This window comes from Penaeus monodon, unplaced genomic scaffold (assembly GCF_015228065.2).
Source record: "Penaeus monodon isolate SGIC_2016 unplaced genomic scaffold, NSTDA_Pmon_1 PmonScaffold_106, whole genome shotgun sequence".
In the NCBI taxonomy this organism is placed as follows: Eukaryota; Metazoa; Arthropoda; class Malacostraca; order Decapoda; family Penaeidae; genus Penaeus; species Penaeus monodon.
This window is the reverse complement of record NW_023639270.1, coordinates 104,247-111,746: the sequence shown is the minus strand read 5'-3', so window position 1 is coordinate 111,746 and position 7,500 is coordinate 104,247. Positions and strand designations below refer to the sequence as shown.

The window sequence follows — 7,500 nt, the reverse complement described above, 5'->3', positions numbered from 1 at the left end:
CAGTCCAGCAGTGAACTCTGGACCATTATCTGTGAGTAGATATCGAGGTGGGCCAAAGAGAGTGACCCAGTGGTCCAAAAAGGTAGTTGTAACAGTGGCTGAAGTCTTATTCCTGAGGGGAATCAACTGTAAAAAAGCGACTGTGGTGATCAATTATATTTAAAACATAGCGAAAGCCCTTTTGGGAAAGCCCCAAATCTTTTATATCGGCAGAGACTCGCTCCATAGGGAATCTCGCTGCTGCTAAGGACTCTAATGGAACTTTCTGAGTGTTTCCTCTGCAGCGTTGGCAAGTCTCACAAGCCCGGACATACAATCGAGACTCTTTCAACATATTTGGAAAGTAATACATGTTAATTAAGATTAAGGTACGTCCGGTGAGCATCAGGATGAGCAGCTAAAGGGGGCCCATGTGCAAGCTTAAGTGCCATTGTTCTAAGAGACTGAGGGACCACCAGCTGATGAATGGTCCGATCTGGGAGGCGTGTGATGTGGTACAATACACCCTGCTGTAATTCAAATTCGGATAGAGTTAGTGGTAGCCGTTTCTTAGGTAAAGATACCTCTTGAAGGTACGAAATGACTTCAGCCCACAATGGATCATTTGAGCTTCCCTAAGTTTTGTAGGCTCCATATGTGTGATATCAACTACAGCACAGGGCCGTGAGAGCAAGTCAGGTACATGGTTCACAGCACCTTGTTTGTACAACAACTCGTACTGATAATGAGAGAGGTCGTGAGCATACCGTGATAGCCTAGGGGACTTTGTCTTGTGCTTAAAGATGTATGTCAGCGGCCTGTGGTCTGTATAGATCTTAAATCGGCGGCCATAAACATATGGGTCAAATACCCGAACACCCTCTACCACAGCCAGAGCTTCCAAATCAAGGGCAGGATACCTGTTTCTGCATTCCTGAGCTTGTGGGAAAAATACCCAATGGCATGAGGTACTCCAGCATCATCACGTTGAAATAATCCAGCACCAATGGCAATCTGGCTAGCGTCAGTATGAATTTCAAATTCGCGGGTGAAATCTGGCTGATGAAAAATAGGTGCAGTGATTAGTTTTCTTTTTATGCTCTCAAAGGCTTTTTCTTGTTCTTGTCCCCAAGCAAAAGGTGTATCCTTCTTTAGGAGTGAGTTAGAGGAGCTGCTATGTAGCATATCCATCTATGTGCTTCTTGAAAAAGCCTGTTGCACAAGGAAGCATCGTACACCTTTTCACATTCTTAGGAGCATTCATCTCAGCAATACATGTCACCTTAGATGGATCAGGGGCTACCCCTTCACCAGAAACTTCAAACCCTAGGAAACGGATCTTGTTCTTGGCAAAGATACACTTCGAAAGGTTTAGCTTGAGACCAGCTTTAGAGAGAAGACCAAGAGTCTCACCAAGATGTTTGAGGTGGAGATCAAATGAGGAACTATAGATTACAATGTCATAAAGGTAGGCAAGAGTATCCCTGCCTAGAACGGGTGATAGGATAACATTCATTGAAAGTTGAAATGTTGACGTTGCTGGTGCAAGCCCAAAGGGCGGGCGTTTAAACTGGAAAAGACATGCCGTCACTGAAAGCTGTTTTAGGCCGGTCTTCTGGCCTTACTTCCACACTCCAATAAGCTGCTCTAGCATCTAAACATGTAAATACTGATGTGCTATTAAGGTCATCTATCAGCTCATCTATGCGAGGAAGTGGATGCGTGTCAGGTGTGGTAACAGAATTCAAGTTTCTGTAGTCCACACAGAACCTTACCAAACCATCTTTCTTTTTAACCAGCACAACTGGGGAGAGCCACGGTGATGTGCTAGGCTCAATTACTCCAGCCTCTTGCATCTCGTCACACTCTGCCCTGATGACCTGGCGAGTGGCATGTGGAAGGCGCCACTGCCGCGTACAGATTGGCTTAGTTTCAGAGGTTATTATGGCACTGTACCGATGCTTGTTTTATCCCCACTAAAAAGTAATGGATATTGATACAACACGTCTTCCAACTTAGAACGAGACTCAATAGGAAGGTGAGTTATAAAGGATCTAAATCAGGAAGTCCTTGTGATGACAAAACTCCAGTCTTATTACCTACACCACTTGTCTGGCTATCCTATGTAGTTACTGCACAGGCGAGTGATGGAGAGAGGTCAACCTCAGGGAAGATGGTGAAATGGTCATCCTCATACCCAAAATCATAGAGGCCATAAGCACAATCGAAGTCATCCTCTGCAAGGGATGGGTGCTCAAAATCATCTGGCTCGACCAGGGATTCCTCAACCTGTGAGATGCCCGGCAATCCTGGGGATCCCTCGACCAGAAGAGGAAAGCCAACTTCACCACCATCACTGGTGCCAACTTCTCTTTCTGACACACCATAAACATCACCTACTTCTTACCATTTTTAAGAGTTGAGGGGTTTCAGGGCCAAGATTAATAAACCCAAACATCGCATTCTCTTGTGGCGTGATTTTTGAAACACTTTTTTGGGAACCATAAACGTAGTACCACCTTGAGCTTCCAGAAACACTGCATCTCCTGTAACATCCCTAGAGACCTTGCATCGACAAACTGGCAGCTTTACCTGGAATGGATGTGGTTCTATGAACATGAACATGACGTGAATCAACCGAGAAAGTGTCTGCCAGATCTTTTTGAATGTGGCAAGTCTTGTTTGCAATGGTTGTGTTCATAGAGCCTGCTGTGTTTGTACACTTAGCTGCGGAAGCATCTAGCTCTGTGGTGAACACGTCTGGCTCTGAAAAAAGACTTCCGTGCAATGATTGTGTCTCTGTGAAGTGTACTGGCAAATGACACTTATTAATGATGAGATGAGCTGAAGGTGGACTGGTATGGTGAGAAAGTGTGAAATTGACGCGTCCTAACAACTCCATACCAAGCAAAATATCACCTGGAAACGTTAAATTCTCGGCACAAAGAAGCCTATGACTAATCATAACTCTGGGAGAAATGTCAAATCTGAGTTTTACCTCACATGAGGCTTCTTCTGGGACCCCTGACACTCCTAGTATAGTCTTACTAGTTGGGTACTTCTTGTATCCACAAATTCTTTATAAAGCTGAAGGCTTTACAATGGAGACTTCTGAGCCAGTGTCAACAAATGCTAATACAGGGGAGCCACTGACATTAATTGGCACAATTGGTCTCCCTGACCGGTTACTGAGCGAGTCTCCTGGGGTTCTCAGCACTGATTGCCCCTCGAGAGTATCCGACGTTAACGGGGGTTGGTCGGTGCCGGCGTTCAAGAAAGGGATAGTTGGCTGCTCTGTGCCCTTACTGCCTACAGTTGAAACATGCAGTAGCATTATTAGCTGCACGACATTCATGTGTGTTGTGAGTAATCAATTTATGAAAATCACTCCATTTAGGTGTGTGTGTGACATTGACACACCGCCGAGACTGCTGCTGTCTAGCTGGTGGGGGGCTCAGGTTGAGAAGAGTAGTGTCATACTGACAGATGCCCATTTAGTATTATATATTCGCTGAGCAAACTCTGTAATTAACTGATGGAGGCTCATCCTTTTTGATAGTTAAGAAGTCTCTCAGCCAGTTTGGGACGGCCTGAAGGAACATGCGAACGTATGAGCTGTTCAGGATTGCCCAAAAGATTCGGGGTGATCACGATAACCCTGATATATATGTGCCTCTAGAGAAGTAAAATAATCTAGAGGGGCCTGCCCAGGTGTCATCTTATGACTATCAAGTACCTTGAAAAAGTCTGACGAGCTATATGTTCCCCTAAACTTCCTACCCAATGCAGCTTTAAAGGAACCCCAGTTTACAAACATATAAAAAGCAGGACCGTTGACAATAAGATCTGCATTACCCCTGCAGTGAGCCTTAGCAGTTCTGAGAAGTGCCTCGTTTGTTGCCCGGCCCAGTCTATTTTCAATGGGTCTGATCCAGGTTTCAAGCTCTTGGTTTCTCTATAGCGGGTTATTTGCCGAAGTTTCACCGCGAAATATCGGAATAGAGTCCCTGTTTTAAATATATAAGCGGGAGGACTTAAAGCATAGGCAACATTAGGGGAAATGGGTAATGGAGCAGGGTGTAGGGATGAATCCCGGTGGCATGGCGTCGTAGGATGGTGTGGCTGATGTAAATGCGGTAGATGAACCGGCCTCTCATGGGGTAACCCTTGCGCGATCAGTGGAATCTGAGGTGGGGGCGCCTGATCGAATGAACATCTCTGTTCCCTATGTCAACTCTGCTCTCACATACTATGTAGCATGTTCATAATCTCCTCATGCATCGAGAGGTTTCGGGAAATTTCGACATTATCGTCGCGTACCTCCGGGATAGCAACACGAGCGACCTCTTCCAGAACTTGTAGTGGGCCAGCGCCATGTGGCTCATTACCACACTGTGATTCAACACCTATAGTCCTTTTTGTCTTGGACGGCATCATCTAACTATGAGAGCTGCAGTACTAGCAAAACAGAAAAAAACATATAGTTTTGGAGACGGAGGGCTACACCGTGGGCGCGCGTAGGTCAGGCAGAGTATAGTGTAGTGGTCACTGCAGTGTGGTCATCCAATACACAGCAAGCGCAAAACTAAAAACAAATATATAAATATTAAAAATATGTTTGAAAGTATACCATTACAAATATATTCAATATTACAGCAGCGTATGGGGAAGTATAAATAATCTTATCTCGCGCTAGCCACCAATTGTGAGAGGGCTTCTGTCTCTCTCATGCATTCTTGCAATATTAATTTCCATGTCTAATATATTAAGAATGTAATAATGTACTGTATAGATTCATTAGCATGGCCCCGTGAAAGGTTCTGATGTCAAGTGAGCTTCGAGCTCATCCGTTGCAAAACTGGCAGATTCTTAATTCGCTCCAGGTAATACGGGAGCGAACGTAGCGTGGCGAGGCAGTGGTAGGGGGGTGGTAGCGAGCGGTAAGACCTCGCCAGCTCGTTCATAAAACCCGTAGTCCACAATATTTATTAAATATAAGAAATGAAACCTGGCCCAATAAGTAAAATGGAAATAAAAGCAAAGCCAATTCAATAAAACACGTAAGTAAAATCACATGAAACATCAACTGGATATAAAAAGTAATAATGAAGTAAAGGAAATAAATAAAATTTAAAAATTTTAAAAACTAAAATGGCCGGCTAAAACTGTTGATGTGGACGGCTAAAAAAGGTGGAGACACTTGCAAAAAAAAAATACATTTATTGAATGAAGCGTTTAAGAAACGTGCATACAGCATAAAACAGTGGGTTATGGTAAAATGAGCAGCCCAAATACTTATCTTTTAAGTATGGACCCGGGGGCGGATATGGTACGTCACTGTAAAGTTCCTTGGGCTGGGAGGAGAAAGAAACACGTCGGTGTCTCGGAGCAGACTGGTTTATTTTTCTATTCTGTGTACACACAATATGTGCGAGAACTCTGTCGCGATTGTTTCGCGAAGCGCAAATCAGTGCGGCCACTGTTTCCCTGTAGGCATTCAGGTATTCACTTGTGAGGTTTTCATCCTCCTTCCCACCCCCCCATATCCCATCACCTACCCCTCCCCCTTCCTAGCCCCGATCCTTCTATCCCTCTCGTCTCCTTATTCGCAACCCTCTTTCTGTCCCTCGCTTTTTCTCCCCTCTCTCTACTTCCAAGATAGCTTCTCCCCCTTCTACTCGTTTTTTCCTGCTTGTTCAACCTTTTATTCTTTTCCCTATACTATCCATCTCCAAACCCATCCCCATCCTGCCGCATTTCCCTCGTACCCCTCTTATTCGCACCCTCTTCTTGTTCCTTCTTCTACTTTTGCACTGATTTCCCCCTTTTCCATTCCTTTTTCCCGTTTGCCCTACCTCTTACCATTAACCCTATCCTCTCCTACTCCCATCCTACCCCTATCCTACCCAGCATCCTACCGTAATCCACAGGGCGAGTCGAGCACAGCCGGACCACTTCCCTCTGCCAGCTTCATTTTTAACATTATTTTTATCTATGTTTTATGCTGGCTTTATTTACACGCATTTTACGTTATTTTACACCTTTTTGTACTTTTTTAAATAAAACTTTTATTGATCCTTCCGTTATCTATATTCTTTTTTTCGATGTTTTTCATGATGTGCGGATAACGGAACATCCACATCTGCTGCGAATGGATCTTTCTTTTACCCCTTTTTTTTATCTCTTGTATTTTAAGTTCAGTTTTATTTTTCATTGGTTTAATTTTACTTATTCATCCTTTTAATCTCTCTTTTACAGTGAGAGTGTAACTTATTTTATTATTTTTGTTAGTGAATCGCAGCAGACTGTTTTACGTATTTTTTATGATCTAATTTTTTATTGCTTTTGCTGGATGTCTTAATGATTTTATTTATGATTTTATCTTTTGTATTGCTACGCCAGTGGGTCTTTGTCTCTGTGCGAAACATGTGTTAATATGAAAAGGATGACCTGGACATGTGTTAACCCTGAAGGGACCTGGGCAAACATGACGCAACTGGCTGTGAGCGGAGGACCGGAGGAACAAGCCGAGAGACGCAGTTGGGTGCTGCTCCTGTGAAGACCTCGTGTGCCTTAGTGACCTGATATGCTTTGTGTTGCCCTGTTATAAGCTGTATCGTGCAGTGTGACATGCTGGTTTCCCCCCTGTATTGTGCCTATAGAAAAGTGTACGGGTAAATAACTTTTGTAAATAAAGGAAAGACTGTCATTTTGTGTTCATTTCGTGCCCTGCCTCGCCAACTTGGCGTTTCCTCTCGTGGTTGTTCTGGGACGCTGTGGTGCTCGGTGCCTCTTGGAGCTGTTCAGTGTTCACGACCCTGTGGATAGCACGCCGTCTGCCTAGCCTGCCTTGTGTTGGTGGCAGAGAGACGAGGCGGTCGGCGTAACAGTATGTTTTCTTTTATTATAATATTTCCTTTTTATTATTTTACATTTTTTGTGCTACGCTTCCGTCCGCGGAAGTTAATGTAACCCCCCTGTTTTTGTTGAATAAAGGAAGTGGATACTCTGACTGTGTTGTGACTACCCTTTGGATTTACCTTGTCTGGATTCTACACCGTGGATGCTGAAACAAGGTTGTACTGCCCCTTTTACTTGCCCAGGTGTATTAATGCTGGACGTGCCTTTTTTGTTATTTTACTATTTTTACATACTGTGAACCATGTGTGCTTCTTTGACTTTTACTTTTTGCTTTCTCTGAATTTTACTTCTTTTACCTTGTTCTTTTACTTGTTACTTTTATTCTTACTCACCTTTTACTCGTCTTTTATTGCAGCTTTTACTTCAGCTTTTACTTTTTCCCTCATTTTACCTTTTACTTGTTTTATCGTAGATGTTAGTTCTTTTTACTGTTTTTAAGCCCTTCTGGCATGCTTTACAATTTTTCTTAAGCCCTTCTGGCGTATTTTTATTCACTTTTAAGCCCTTCTGGCGTATTTTTACTCATTTTTAAGCCCTTCTTCTGGCAATTGTCTTTTACTTATTAACTTGTTTTACTTTGGTGCCTTCTGCAACATTGCC

The 7,500-nt window shown here is 43.5% G+C and overlaps 1 pseudogene; it reads right to left on the bottom strand.

Moving 5' to 3' along the window:
* The window catches only part of LOC119568693, a 10,713-nt pseudogene that overhangs the window by 1,564 nt on the left and 1,649 nt on the right, over window positions 1–7,500 (bottom strand).